This window comes from Ptychodera flava, chromosome 19 (assembly GCF_041260155.1).
Source record: "Ptychodera flava strain L36383 chromosome 19, AS_Pfla_20210202, whole genome shotgun sequence".
Taxonomy (NCBI): Eukaryota; Metazoa; Hemichordata; class Enteropneusta; family Ptychoderidae; genus Ptychodera; species Ptychodera flava.
This window is the reverse complement of record NC_091946.1, coordinates 10,941,709-10,958,552: the sequence shown is the minus strand read 5'-3', so window position 1 is coordinate 10,958,552 and position 16,844 is coordinate 10,941,709. Positions and strand designations below refer to the sequence as shown.

Sequence of the window (16,844 nt, the reverse complement as noted above, 5' to 3'; positions counted from 1 at the left end):
TCACATTCAAGACATTTACAACCAGGACTACATCTGTTTTTCATCTATAGCATTTGCATCTGTTGTTTATACATTTACTTTTTCTGCAACTACAACCATCTGTCCAAAATTTAATGTTTTTTTGTACCTGTGTTAGGTATTCGGGGGAATCCCACACTACTTTTAAGTTTCCCTTGTCATCCACTGTCCATCCATAGTCTTCCACTGGCGTAAGGTCAACAGTATTTAGATTAGCAGATTGCCATAGTTGAGAAACCCAACAGGTTCTATACCAATGGAATTTCAGGGCTCCATCAGATGGAAGGAAACCGACCTCACTGTCAATACGATCCCAAATTCTGTTTCTTATATCTCCTAACCATTTTGTATGTATTTGCATTACAGAAAGATCAGGGGAAACAAATGAATTGAAATGAACGGCTGGATTATCAAATGAAGCAAATGCAGCTGAATGTTTCTGGAAATACACACAGCCCGCCAGTCGATAAAATGCTAACAATCCATATTCTTTGTTTTCAGGGCTTGTGTCACTCAGCATTCCCCTTGCATAGCTGTCCGTACTTTTGATACCTGTGATAAATTCTGCATTTTTATAAAATGAATCAAAAAATGACTTCTTTCCAGCCAGTCTAAAAAATGAAATATAATCACAGCCAGAGCAAATGAAGAGTGTTTGAATAATTTTGCCCAGGAGTTCTGTAGGTAAAGTAGATAAAGCCATATCATGTTCAATGTCATCTAACAGTCTTGACATATCAAGGTAAAGGTTATCAAATGTTCCTGCCTTCAATTGAATACAAATGTGCTTGTTTGAGAAAGGTCTTATTAACGGTAGTCCTATATTATAAACATCAGAGTCAGGGGAATATATTAATATTTTTGTGTGTTTAGATGTTAGGGCGTGCAACCAAACCCTAGAATCACTCTCCTCATGATTGGAATTGTAGATTTCATATATGGAAATATTACCTTTTGAATCAGTACATTTAGCTTTATCTGTGTACTTTCCATCAAAGCCTCCAGCAGTTACTAAAATCTGACCATTGTTGATATAAACTGTTGAAAGTTGCAAAATAGCTTCGGAGATTAAATTAACAAGCAGACGTTTGTGTTTTCTTACAGACAGGAATTTTCTCCAGTTGCTTGGTAACAGTGATTCGAGGGAAAGAGTATCAAATGAAGCCTCCTGGTCTTTTCCAGTATCTCTCCTTGCCCTCTCAATATCTTTAGGACAAACACCATGTCTCCCAGGATGATCAAATATAATGTGTATTTCTTTTGTTGTATGTTTAATGAAGTGGGGCTTCAACCATCTTCGACAGAGAAAACAAATATAGTCTTTAAATGTTTGATGAAATGCCAAGGGATACATATTGATCAGAAACATTCCTTCCAATACTATGCATTCTGGGACAAAGTTTGAGTACAGATCTGTATGAAATGCATTTGGGTACCTGGCTCTCAGAATTTTTCCAACAGATGCCTTCTGACCACTCTCAGGGTAACCATCAACTGTTGCAATTGCCCGTGGAAGTTCTATAAATTGGCTGAGGTCATCTATTGGAATTCCTGTCATTTGGAGTATGCAATTTTTTACGCAGAATGTAATTGACAAGTTTTTGATCTTGTAGTTGTTTCTTTTGTTTTGCTACAGTTGGCAACTTTGTTGTAAATGTGTTTAAATTCTTTCTTTTTCGAGGTGGCATTTTTGCATTTGGATTATATAGAATAGCACATGATATGTAATTGTGCAATTCTGTTTCACCTATTGACCTGAAATTCATGATGTCTTCCTTTTCATTCCCTTGCAAGTATTTAGAAGAGAATAAGTGGTCCAGTTTATCTGTGATGGTTGCAGTTTCATCAAATAATGTATTTGATTTCATTAGTTTTTCTATGTATGCTCTGATATTTATTTCTGTATGTTTGTTTTCAGCAAGTGACCCTTTGGATTGATTGTTAATGACATCTGCATATATTTGCATTTTCAGGTTTTTGTGTAGTAATGCCCTGTGAGGTAAGAAGAAGGCAAGCTGGGATAAAGCTTCTCTCTCAGTAGATTTCATTGCCTCCTTCACATCTCTGTTTATACACATTTCATGGCACTCATCAATTGCAACACATTTCCAGTTTTGTCCAGAGAGGCTCACAGCAAATCCACCATTCTGGAAATGATTGATGACAGACTTTGGGAAACGTTTCAAATCTGCAAGGTGGTGTGGAATAAGGCGGAGATAGTTTGACCTGTCAAAGCTATGGAATAATGGTGACATAAGCTTTAGTGCACAATTTCTCAAATCAAAATTTCTATTTCGTATAGCCATATAAAGAGTGATATATGCCAGGCCATCTTCATGAATGAAACGATGCCAAAATTTCCAGTTGTTGTTTTTTTCTGTTACTTTGTCTGTGAAATGCTTAAAATCTAATTCTAAACCAGCCAGTTTCTCTTTTAGCTGTTCTCTTTTATCAGAAAGTGTTGTATTGATTGCAGTGCCATGTTCTTCTCTAGATATTGTTGTGAAGATTGCATCAAATATTTCCTCCTTAGATAAATTGCACAAATTTCTGCAGTTTATTGCTGATCTGTTGCTAAGGAAGGCATTCACCTCCATTCTATGCAAAGCTTCCCAAACTTGCATTATAAATCTGTGTGTTCTATCAAAATTTGTTGCCTGAATACTGATGTTGCAGTTTTGCCATGGTGAAATAAATTAATAAGGTCCCTTAAACCAGCATCCAAATAGATTTTCATGATAACTGACTGGAAATTTTTAAGTGTGTGCCAGTCACCTGGAAATGGAAGTAACCAAGCAAGCTCAGGACCATATTGCTTCTTCAGTTTAATAAGATAGTCATATGTCTTTCCATCACCAGAAACAACTAAAAAATTAACAGTCTTTCCAACATCAAATTGTATGTACAATTTATTAAGTACTGATTTCATAGTTTCTATTTTGTCAGCTGGGAGATCCAATATATCAAGGTACACAACATTAGATATCTCTGTGTCTTGGTTATAAAATTGAGATATCCTTGTTTTAAAGTCAGGGCCAAATGTATTTGGTTTCTCTTGATGAGTTGCCAACTTCTCCAAAATATAAATAAAACAGTCTGACTTGAGGTGATTCAAATGATCTGTTTCATCTTGGGAAATCTTGAAGTCTGCAAACTTTAAACTGCCTGTATTAATTTTGCCTGTACCTTCATCATCCAAACCTGACAGAAGACTGTAGTAGTTCTCCATTAATACAGGTGCAATTGTACGCTGATTATTTTTTTTTTGTTTTATGTTTCACAACAGTAAACGGATGCATTAAATCTTCAAAGGGAACAGAATCTTCAGTAGAATTGTTATATACAAACTAGAAAAACTATTTTCATCAATGTATGTCTTGGAATCAAAATACATTTTTGCACTCAAGAGAAGACTGTATGTTGTACTGCCTTGTGATTGTGAAAGAAGTAAACATATTGGTTCTGTGTCACCATAAGCCTCTACACCATAGCTATGCAATTCAACATACTTTCCATTGTTTAAATTATACAGAGTGACAGGGCAAGCAGTGCAATGACAGATAGCTAAAATTTCTGGAATACCACACATATCACCTTTCCTCACTTCATTACATCTTTGCTGAAAGTCAAAGTATTTCTCACCATTATCTTTCATTAAGTATGACTCGTATTTCACATCGTCAACATTCTCAAAGAGAGGCTGATTGAGTTCAAGACAATCCACAACAGTATCCCGTATTTTCTTAGAAAGATTTTCTTCAAGGAATTTATATTCTACAGTGACTGGTTGGCCATTATTATCTCGATCACAATGCCGAAGAGATTTATTACCATACGCAGCAATGGCTCTGAACAGAGAGTGGTTGTCAGGTTCAATTTTGATATGTTTGAGATAGAAATGGTCTGTAGTGCATAAGGAAGATTTTCTGAATGGTGCTAATTCTTCATTAAATAATTTTAGAGATTGAGGTTTAGGTTCCACAGCTTGCACAGAAGTACCATTGAACCCTCTGCCAAGTGTAGATGACTTAACAGAAGCATAAGGACTTAGTTTATCAATGTTATCAATAGAAACAACACAAAATGTTTGATCATTAATTTTAGGACCTGTAGTCATTATCATCTCACTGATACCAACTTTATACCTTTGCAAGGTATCCTTAGAAGCAACAGCACCCAACCTATTCAATATCTGTAAACATTCAGATGATGAATTACTAAATTTATCAATGACATCAGCCAGGATAACCCTTACAAAAATGAGGTCCTTGCAGGAGAGCGACAGGAGAGCTGCCGGAGAGCGACAGGACACTTCTGGGACTAAAGCTGCAGAGTTCCAGGGCAGATTTCTGGCCCGCAGAATCTGCCCCGCTAGCTGGGCAGATCACTTTGTTAGAAATCTGTCCGGCAGAGCGACAGCAAATTACTTGAATGGTGCAGCATCTCTGCAGGAACATTAGTGGCCTAATAATTGTGGCTGATCAGATATATCTAACAACAAATCTGGCCCGTAGAGCGACAGAAAATGATAGGAGTGGAGCAGCATCTCTGCACTTAATGCATTTTGACTATCAGACCATGGAGGTAGCAGAGGACAGATCGACTTACATGTGTTCATAGTTGCACAGTGGCGATCAGTAAGCTTAATATTTGCTGTGGTATTGTCTATCACAAATATAAAAAAATAAAATAAAAATAAATGAAGTATGCAGATGGTATACATAAGCCCCAGCGATGTATGAACGTGAGCGTGGGTTTGCAGTGCTAATAGTTCATTCACAGTGTGATAGTTAATAGACAGTAAAAGGTGCTATGATGTGATTGAGGCGATCGAGCTACAAACTGCTAAAAAGGGTATTCTGATGATTAACAATGCTGTTTCATGAGTACACTATAGGCTGGCACAAAAGATTCCAATGAAAATGTTTTCTTTGCCCATCAGGTTACTTTTTAAGCCAATGATAAATTAATCCGTAAGAAAATTCAATATTAAATTCATGGCAGCAACGAAAATCTCTCGAAAATCGCCCGTAGTCCACGAAGGAAATAATAATTGATAACAATAACATTTCATTGCTTTTATTATAGGGTTTACATCACGTCTGTGACAATATTTGACCTTACAAATTATCTCATCGACAATTATTTCCAAAAACATCATTTTACTTTGATCAGTGCAGTTACTAAATCGCCGACTTTTGAAGTTTTTAAGACAAGGGAATAAATCTTGTAAATCCATTTTCATTATTGTTATTGTGTTCTCAACCCATGGATGCGTGTACGTGCACGTAATACGTGTAACCTCAACTCTCCAGAGAAACACACGCGAACACAAGTTTACACAGTTGAACTGATGCGTTGGTTTTCGTATCTCACTCTGTCGCAAAGAATACAATTTTCATTGAAACTTGGGTCCCGTAAAACCGAAAAGGCACACTATAGATTTAGTAGTAGTACCTTTGTACGATACACAGTTGTAACTTGTAGCACTGCGGCATATGGGAATGCTATACGTAGGGTTTCGCCACTATATTCCTGCTATATTCTGACATCGTGTCGCGACTTAGTCATGGCCACAGGAGCTCTCAATGTACTGTTGCTTGGATAGTCGATCGAACGCTCTAGGTTTTTTCAATGAACTTTCCGTCAGTGTACTTTTTAAACGCTTTCGAAGTCCGCTGTACTTCATGCTAGTTACACTGCAGCGATCGCGAGGACTTTGTACCGGAAGTAATAGTATCACGCATGATGACATCATAGATCATGTGAAGCCTTCGTTATGATTGGTCAGATTGGTAAAACAATCAAAGGTCAAATCTCAGCGGCAAATTTTGGACAGTTACGACCTTTGAATTACTGAGTAAATCGTCGCTGATTTTTCCCTATAAGTTTGACAAAATTTCGCGTAAATTTGCTGTTTGACGACTTCATACACGCTAACTATGTATGTAAAACCTATAGGCAATGTTTACGACGCGTAAAAAAGTCATCGTCGTCATGATCAGCTTGTGGAGATCGATCGGCTCGTCGATTTGAACAATGATCACCCACAGTCCCTCTATATAGAGGGACTGTGGATCACCATAACATCCCCGTGGATCTAGGCGATCGTGTAAACTTCGGTAAGTAAATTTTCGATTTGCCTTCTCTGCGACGTGAAGACGTAGTTTTTTACTGTTTTTGTTCGGCGCAATTCTCGAGTAATACTGTTCAATTGTATGAATTCTAATAAATTGGTATATAAACTCGTGAGGTTGAACGTAGAGTGTACAACGATAGAGGGACCGTGGTACAGTGTACACAAAAAATGGAGTAAATGCCGATACTATTATCTACAATAATATACTTGTCTCTTGCATTGGCAAAGGTAAAAGTTTTGCTCATGTATACAAATTTCCCTCAATGTACGATGTAAAAGGACAGATATAAAACAAAGAAAGAACAATACATGTAGGAATTGTTGTATACGAATTAGTTCTCAAACTCTTGACCGAGTCTGGTACCTGCTACATGTATTCCAAAACGTACTTCTCTATGACATCAATATACATCTGTCTGCTTATAAGATCATTCTGAACGTGTGTCCTTAAAATTGAAGGTTTTTTAAAATTTTTATTAACGTATTTTAGCATTTGTTTATATGTAACCTGTAGATATTTTGCTGGCATATTGTAAGGGGAATCAGTAATTAATTTACAATATTTTATTACAATATTTCATTGAAGTTCCACATGAACTCTTACATCACAAAATATGCATACAATATTCTATTGCATTTAATGCTGCAACCTTTTGATAAGCAACTTAGATATAAGCTCAGTACAAAGACCTACCTTTTTTCTGACTATGTTTCAATTTGGCTTTAGAAAGTTCATGTAGGCATGGAGGTAGTACCTCCATGATGTAGGTATGCAATGAAGTGTACTCAAACCGAGCAAGTTTTACATGGTGAAGTCTACAATTTTAACGGAATTACTGCAGGGAATAAATCATCTGCAAATTAAATTTTGTTTTATGCCAATGATTCTACTACTTTCCTAGTTTGAAGCAAATTGCAAGATGAACAGATTGACTACTGACTACTGCTATAAATCACATTTTGTCATTCACAAGTTGAGGGGACATTTTCTTTATTTTATGAATACATGCAAATTTCACAGTCTTCAATGTTTGATGGCTGTTGAACGAGTCAAAATTTTCAACCCCAACAAGGATTCTAACTTGCATACATAATTTTGTCATAAGTTTGATAAACTTTACATCTGACTTGAACTTTTTTATATTTTTTCCAGCTTACACATAGGACAACTTCAAGATGACAAGTCAAGCAATAACCAAAGCTGTAACAGACAAGTACATGTACATGTACAAGTCTTTCAGAATAATCCCTCGTTGTGACAATATGAAGTTAAGGACTTTACGGACACTTGAACATTTTTTGAACATTAAGTATTTATATCGGTCATGTTGATTGGCTTTAAAAATATGGTGGATTAAATTTTATTCCTACCAAATTTTTAGCCCTTGCATTCGTTTTTTTTCTGGGCAGCAGAGTGTAGGTTGTGAGATGATGGCTTGGTAATGGCTGATTTTCAGCAGCAGTGATAAGTTTCAGGTTGTTGGAGTAAATGTTAGTCAGAGTGCAGAAGGTAGGTTGATTTTTGTATGGCAGAGCAGCAGCTAGCCTGCCTGGCAGAGCAGCAGCTAGCCTGCCTGGCAGAGCAGCAGCTAATCTGCCCGCCAGAGCGGCAGCTAACCTGCCCGGTAGAGCGACAGTTAACCCGCCCAGCAGAGCGACACCTAACCAGCCCGGCAGAGCGGCAGCTATAACCGTCCAGCAGAGCGACGGCTAACCTGTCCTGCAGAGAGACATTAAACTTTCCGGGAGAGATCCAGCAAACCTAATTTGGTTAGCAATGCCACGCTCTCCCGGAAAGATGGTCCTGGAGAGCTCCTGGACCACTGCGGGACCTTTTCTGGAGAGCTCCCGAAAATCTTGTCGGGAAGGCTAAAATTTTCATAAGGGAATATGAAATGGAAAATTGCACTCTGGGTTGTAGGTATAAAGTATACAACCCAAGATATAAAGACGTTTCATTATCCTTCCAACATGAGAACTATCAGATATTTCACGATGGTTTTCAGTGAAGCACTTATCCCATTCCAGGAACTTTGTTTCTCTTTCTTCTCTCTTTGTCAAAGTCAGTTTAAAAATGAAATTCCATAAGAATGGATCAATATCAGAATGAATCAATTCCATGAAATTAAGTGTGGTTAGATCAACTTTACTTCTTCGTTCTTTAGAAATTAGTGTGTCTGCTGTGGCTATTAGCTTAGATCTCAATATTTCAGCAGCAGTACTAAGAATGGATTGATTATCCTTTTTGGGAATAGACATCAAAAGACTTTCATACTGTGTATTAAGTATGGTAAAGTTTTCTTTACAGTCATCCATAAGAGTATTTGTATGATCATGGTCATCAGGAAACATTTCTCCAGATCAGTACCACAACGTCGTAGTAGGGTTCCAGTTCTTTTATTACTTGGATCACTGTAAGTCAAGAGACAACCCCCAAAAACCTCCTTAAGCCGCATAAGTAGCCACTTTGTATTTTTTCTCAAGGCTTCACAGTCATACCTACCATCACTGATCATTTTCCTGTGATTTGATTCCAAGATGTTAGATACACTTTATAAACACTTGACAATAGTACAGCCCTGTCTTCCTGAAATTCTTTGGACAAGTACTGAACTGATGCAGCAAATGCATGATCAACTAAAGACTTTATGTCATCAGTGCACACTACATCTTTATATGGTTGACAGAGGGATAACATGTAATCTTTGGAAGCAAATTTAACTTTGTCAACTTGCAACTCCTTTTGGTAATGGCGAGACAATGCCATTTTACAAGAACCACACAACATACTATCTGCATGATAGTCACAGCCTAGTCAAATTCATTTGTTGAACATATTTCCTTACTGTATCTATGCCAATCTCAACAGCATTGTATTGATATTTCTTGGAAGGCTGTAGAATATTTGTACACACACAACATTTCACACGTAAACTCTTTTTATAGTTATAAAGTTTACAGTAGTGATTGTGGCACACCGGTATATCATCAGGAAGTCTTCAAAGTCTGCAGCTAAATCAAAGCAAGAAAATAAGTCTTCATACTGTCCTATGGTTGCAGCCTGGTGGTCACTTTCTTCAGTGCACTTTTGAAATCTTTGTAATACACACTGTTTTTTCTTTTTCTTTGTCTGTACCTCATCTTCACAACTTAAAAAGAGTCTCTCGAATTTACGATCACAAGCTTTACAAATACAATCTGTTGGATTTATTTCCTTGTCAGAAGTCATACATTGCTCTTTTATAAATTTTACTAAAGGTTGATTTTCTTTCCGACATAAATGAAGATATTTTGTCTTAGATTCACAAGCACACACCACACATGGGCCACATGGTTTGCCAGGATGGATAATCTCAGCAGCTGTTTTGACCCCACCTTTACCACATATGTTCATGACAATGTTTGAATTGATGTCATTTTTAATGATGCTATCTGGAGTTAGCAGTCTACCATTGGATACTAACTTGAAACATTCTGGTGATATACTTGTTTTAATTTAATAAATTCAATCAAAGAAGAAACTGGAACAGAAGAAGTTTTTGAATCATAAGTAATTGTCAATCCACTTGGTGAAAGAATGAAAAACTGTTGTAATGGTGAATCCTGTACTTTTTTCAGGATAATAAGAGAGAAATGACACACACTCCGAGACATAGAAGCACAAAATCTAAATCAGAAAAAATTGAAATGGTGGTGAATTTCAGAAAGTGTAGCAGGTTTTGTCTCTGTTTGAAGGTTATGATGTCCAGTATTTTCATGACCTTGCTTGACATAGCTATTATTTCCTTCATATGTATAGGATTTTTCTTTTCATTCTGATTCATCTGTTGCTTCCTCTCTTTAAATCTATCAACAAGGGAATTAAATATCTGTGTAAGATGAAACGTTTGAGATAAAATAAGAGATTTCCAACAACAGGGTTTCTTCTGACATAGAGATATCAGTTGACTCTGTGCTTTGCTCATTCTTTTGTGTAGTATGAGAAGTGCTTGCATATTCCTACAGCTTTGAAGTTCAGAGTTAATGTTATTCATTTTTCTTGTCAATCTCTGTTGCCATATAGGGGCCAGCCCCTGAAATTTGCACAACATTTGGATTTAAGTTTCAGGCCGCAGTCCCTTCTGTGGTCTGACGTATGCAGGGATATCTTTTCCTCACTGTTTTTAGGAGCTAGACATCTAAAAGTCAGAAAACAAGAGATTGTTTCGGATATACACAGCCCTAGGCTAAAACGGAAACTCCTATCATAGTGAAAATCTATGATATGATCAAATATAGTAATAGACAGGAAATAAACTTCTACCCATGGTTGTAGATTTGAAATCACTGTCATGACATCAATGCAGTGGAACAGTACACAGTTAAACCATGTATACTGCATAGACAGTATTGCAGCTGAGTAAGTATTGCAGAAAGCAAGTAGTAGGCATATCAGTTGTATGCTTATCAAACCAATATCCACTTGTGTAGAAGTGGACGAGTCATAGAAAGGCTTTTTACTGTGTCTTAAAAATGAAATAGCTGGAAATAAGTTGAGAAATAACACATGCAAAATCATATGGACCATCATTACAATGAAGAGTGCCACTATTGGTATGAGGATAGGTAGCAGAAATATAAATAAACACCAAGAGAACGTATACCAAAAAGAAAATATGAGATCAACATCAATGTCCATTTTATATGGATCAGGTTGATCAGGTTCATCATTATACAAATTGACACCAATCTGAAAACAAATATGTTCATCACCATATTCCAAAAACAGACCTATTTCCTCACATAAAGATTTCAGTAATTTCTGCCTTTGATCAAAGTCAGAAAACCTGTACAGTAATCTAATGCGATTGACAGGATCTGATAGAATATACATTAGAGAAGGGAAGGTGGATGTTGATTTTGTAAAATGAAAGCCAGGTATAGTTTGAACATTTTGAGTATTTACTTCTTCAAGTTCTTGAAAATAATGCGATACTGATAGGTCTATCAGAATAGACAGTGAGAAAAGGGATAAACAGAATATAGAAAATACAACTGTGACAAGCTTCATATTCGGTGAAAACTGGAAAATAAAAACTGGACGTTTATGACGTAAACAACCCGCAGACGAGGCTAAGTCAACTACTGAACTGTCGATGGTTACACGTGCACCTCAGTGTGATTTTGTCAGAAAGTTGATGCAAATTGTACACCAACCGGTCAACGAAGTGCAAGTCAGTTCCTAACAACCGTCAACGTACGTAGCTTCTAGACAATAACTTTTTGAGACCGCAGAAGTGTACAGCGCGTAACCTATATTGGCCCTGTACTATAAGCGGTCAAACCAGAACAATAAACTTGAAAACACTTGTACTGAAAATTCCACAAAGACGCCTCTCAGATTGGAGAGATTATCTGTAGAGTGGAATACTATAACAAGCCCACCACAGCAACACCAAGTCTTATAACTTGTAAGGCAGAAAATTTCTAGACAATAACTTTTTGAGACCGCAGAAGTGTACAATACAGCGCGTAACCTATATTGGCCCTGTAGTTAGCGGTCAAACCAGAACGATAAACTTGAAAACACTTGTAGTAATGAAAATTCCACAAAGACACCTCTCAAATTGGAGAGATTATCTGTAGAGTGGAATACTTATACTATAACAAGCCCACCACAGCAACACCAAGTCTTATAACTTGTAAGGCAGAAAAGATTTAAACACCAGAAAAGACCAATGAACTAATCACTAGTGAAGTAGCCTAGACCTTATTTTCCGCCTTTGGCCTCCGTGAGGTTCGTCCACACTCCAAAGGCAAAAAATCTCCGAAGGCAAAGATACCCCGGCGCAAGACTACCACAAGTGAACCGACAGTATAAGCTTACTGTATAGAAAACAATGCATACAATGAAGCGAACTGAAAATCGCCCCGTTCTGACAGAAGGCGAACTGAAAATCGCCCCGTTCTGACAGAAAACAGTATTAATAATCCACGAAACAGGATAATACTGTTAAACGCACTCGAAACTGCACCAGTAAAGAGAAAATGACACAAACGTACGGTAAATGTGACGTTTCGATAAATGTTCGAGGAGCCACGAACACAAGCGTCTGTACGGAGACAAGGCTCAGATCAGACTGATTTTGAATTTGAAATTGCGCAGTGTATCATGGGTGTTCTCCAGATTTTTTCCCCGAAATTCGTAGTTCAGAATTCAAACTTAGCAAATTAATGTCTCATGACCGATGTTCAGCCTGTATATAAAAATGTGACACTTCAGAAAATGCGTAAAATTCATAATTTTCAACTCTGAAAGTGCGCATGTGCCAGATTGCTTGATTAGTCGAAACAGGTTTTTCCGAAATTACTGACAGAAAAATTTGCGGTTAACCGCAAATACAGATAGTAAACCACAAAGGGCGGGTATTTTGGGTAAACTGTTGCAATTTGTTACAACGTTTACGTCATAATCATGAAAGGGCGGGAAATCGTCATGCCTTTGTGCGCCCACTCGTACTGAACATAGACCCGGGACGCGCAAACCTAAAGAATGCGTTCTATAACGGAACATTTGAGCGCTTGCGGTCCCACTGTAAGGTCAAATTTCTTAATGGACAGAAATGATGTTTGAGGAAAATTGGAGGATTTTTTCCAAGCAAAAAAATTTACAAAAAAATGCAGAGCTTGTGCCTTTGAACACAGCACAGTAGCTGTACAACTATAACAAGATCACACAGTAGCATTCCCTGAAAATACAGTGTTCTTGTTCCTGCTAGGGCTGTGTAAAAAATCATTTTATTTCTCACATTTCTAAAACGACGAAATGATAACAATGACAACCAGCATCCTTACATAGTTTTACAAACCCATCTCACATTCATGATGTAACTCTTTATACATTGAGTATCAAACTTTGTAAATTACCCAGAATGCTAATATCACACCTACCCTTCTAAGATCCCTTTGGTGGATATTTGTTTATCTTTTATTCTTGTTGTAAACATGTCTGTAGAGTTGTGTTGACTACAAACATTTACTACAGTTTATTTTTGATTGCCAGTTTAAAATGTCTTTAAAGTTTGCGTTGACTAATAACAAGTCTTATGAAAGTGATTTTGACTTTATTAAATGTGTTTGAAAGTGTTTTTATGACTTGAGACATGTTCAATATGACTTTGTTACAAGTTTGTCATAATTTATGATGACAATAAAACTTTACTTTTTCAATCTTGTCTGCTTGCCTTGAAGTATAGTAACTTTGAAAATACATTCATTACACTTATCATGTATTATACTCATTGGTTGAGCCAGACATTCACATTAACTGAAATATGTCACCATATCTCAAGATGTACTCAAGCAAACATGGTACTTGTGCATAGTATGATTACTTTGTCGCGTGACTGTGCTATTCAAGTTTGGTCAAATTTCACATTCTTTCCCACTGCACCATCTCCTAATACATACTGATGACCCACTCAAGTCTCACTTTGATTCTTTCCTAAAACAACTTTTTCATCATTCTTGCACATAGCACTGTGAAGACAAATATAGTTGGATTCATGTCGTCTCGATTAGAAAAAAACAGTCTCTGTCTGACCTTTGTTTTTGATATCGTGAATACAGGGTATAATTCAATAAAATCATTAATGTTCAACAGTACTGTCAGTACAAAACCTCAACATTATCAGAAATTGTCCCTTTCCTGTATGAAAAGAGGTGATTTTGTGTCTGACATCTACATGAAATGAACTGCTCCATCCAAAGTCTATCTCCTTTGATAAATAAACACTGCCACACGGTGTACTTGGTAGTCATTGTCCTTACATGAAAGGAATCTACACTCTGAGGTCTCTTTGCAAGACCCATTGTTATGTAGGTCATTCCCCCCACACTCATCATGACCTGAGTTCAATTAGTCTAGAACATTCTCAAGGTCACTGCCCTTGATGACCTCACAACCTTGAATTCAATTAGTCATGTTTGGAATGTTCTGGAAAGTTGATTAGTTGTGTAAGGGAGATAATTTTAGAACAGTAATTAGCATGTCAATAAAAGTTCTAGATTGTTCTTATATGCCTTTATAAAAGGGACGTGCACAGCTTCCAGTCAGACTTTTGGGGATCGTGTCTCTTGTGTGTTACTAAACTCCAGCAGTAGTCATTCTCAAGACTTTTCAAGACCTTCACTGTCAACGCTGGATTTATACTGTGGACTTTGTGCAGCTTCAAGCCTGCAAGCCAAAGGACTGTTCATTCATCCGACTGACTGTTACAACTCTGAGACTGGAGCTTTGCCGTCCCAGCTGAGATAAGTAGTCTGTACACTTTTAAAGCTTGTACTCTGTCCCTGACTTAGCAATTAGTTTTGTTTTCGTAATAAATTTTGTTTAAACGTAAACTGCTGAGTTCACCCTTTTGTTCGTTTTCTCTGCACGTAACAAATTGGGGGCTTGTCCGGGATACGAATATTTTGAGCCGTTTGACAACATTTTGCCTACCTTTTCAAAACTACTGTATACTGTGAACTCAGCGAAATTCAATCATGGCGGAATTCAAGCCAGACGAATTTATGGATGACCTTGATCAGGACACATTTAATGCCCTCAGAAAAGACAACCTCATAGCACTGGTCAATTTCCTTAAAGTAGATGTCAAAAGATCTATGCGCAAGCGAGAAATACAGTTCAAGATTGCAAAACATTTAGTTAATTCTGGCCATTTTGAGGAGTCTGCCTTAAAAGATTAGAGCCTGAGTCTTCCTTCGAACTCAAAAAATTAGAATTGGAAATACAGGCAGATTTCGAGCTAAAAAAATTGCATTAGAAAAAGAAAAAGAATTACAAATGAAAGAAAAAGAATTACAAATGGAAAAGGAGAGACAGGCATTAGAAAAAGAAAAAATACAAATGCAGTTAGAAATGGAAGAAAGACAGAAAGAGAGGGAATTGGAAATGAAAGAAAAAGAATTGCAAATGGAAGAAAGACAAAGGGAGAAAGAAAGAGAGGAAAAAGAAAAGGAAAGAGAATTAGCAGAACACCGACTGCAGTTAGAAATAAAACGTTTAGAGCTTGGACAGTCAGGAAAATTCTTCCCTTCAGACAAGTTTGACATCACTAAGCATTTCAGGTTAGTTCCCCCTTTCCAAGAAAAGGATGTTGATAAATATTTCCTTCATTTTGAGAAAATTGCTCAGAGTCTGAACTGGCCTAAGGAGTCCTGGTCTATGCTTTTGCAGAGTGCTTTGGTGGGTAAAGCCAGAGAAATTTACATTCAGTTGTCAGTAGAGCAGGCTTCAAATTATGATTCTGTGAAGGAATTAATTCTCAAGGCTATGAGTTGGTGCCTGAAGCTATCGTCAGAAATTTAGGGATTGTGAGAAGGTGAAGGATCAAACTTATGTTGAATTTGCTCGAACAAAAGAACAACTGTTTGATCGTTGGTGTTCTTCGGAAAGGTCAGTCAGAATTATGACAAATTACGACAACTTGTTTTGATTGAGGAATTTAAAAGGTGCATTCGGAGTGACATCAAGACATTTATCAATGAACAAAAGGCAGATACATTAGAGGTTGCTGCACGTTTGGCCGATGATTATTCATTGACCCACAAATCTTCATTTCTCAGCAAACCATCCCAGTCCTTTTCATACAGAAACAATGCAGGTAAATTTAACTCCTCCTTTTCATCCAAGAATTTTTCAAAGGAGAGTAGGAAATCAAATGACAACAGTTCACAGAGTTCAAGTAACACTCCCACATCATCAGATCCCAAGTCTCAATCTCCTTCTGACAAACAGTTTGGTACACTTTCTTGTAATTATTGTAAGAAAGACGGCCATTTAATGTCAGATTGTTTCAAATTGAAAAGAAAACGTGAAGGTCAAAGTGGTCAAAGTGGATCTAAGCCAACCGGCTTTATTTCTTCATCAACTCAATTAGAGTCTAATAATGTGTGCAACACATTGTCTGAGGTTAAACCCCTCTTATCCCCAATTAATGAGGTCAAGGTCAATTCTTCTCAAGATAGCATTATGGGTATTTTCGAACCATTTATTCATGATGGTTTTATATCACTTTCTAGTGATTTTTCTTCCGCTACCCCTGTCAAAATTTTAAGAGATACCGGGGCTTCCCAGTCTCTTTTGTTGGCAGATACCCTGCCGTTTTCTGAAAAGTCATTTCAGGTTCTAAAGTTCTTATTAAGGGGGTAGATTGCAATGACTACATTCCTGTTCCTCTCCATAATGTCTATTTGTCTTCGGACTTTGTTTCTGGACCTGTGGCTTTAGGTATTAGGCCTTTTTTGCCTTTTGAAGGGATTCACCTTCTTCTTGGAAACGACCTTGCTGGGGACAAGGTCATTACTAATCCACTTGTGACTGATAATCCTAGTTTAGATCAGGATCCAGAGCCAATTGAACAAGAGATACCTGATTTATTTCCTTCGTGTGCAATTACTCGAGCCATGTCAAAGAAACCTTCCGAGAATCAAAATACTCTCAAGAATAATGTCACAGATGTTGACTTAAATGACACCTTTCTCAGTCAGGTGTTTGACACGGATCATTCCGTTATCCCTCGTGGATTTGAAACTTCCAGTAAAACTTCTGCTGACCAAAGTCAGACATTTTCTAGATCAAATCTCATTGCAGAACAACACAAAGACCAGATATTTTGTCTTTGTTTGACAGGGTAGATGATGA

General features: G+C 37.2%; 1 long non-coding RNA gene across 1 annotated transcript; it reads left to right on the top strand.

The window, feature by feature from the left end:
- The first annotated feature begins 4,269 nt into the window (after positions 1-4,269).
- On the top strand, positions 4,270-7,532 carry LOC139118548 (uncharacterized). Its single transcript, XR_011548756.1, has 2 exons — positions 4,270-6,140; positions 7,311-7,532. It is a non-coding gene; the product is annotated as an uncharacterized lncRNA (long non-coding RNA).
- The last annotated feature ends 9,312 nt before the right edge of the window (positions 7,533-16,844 follow it).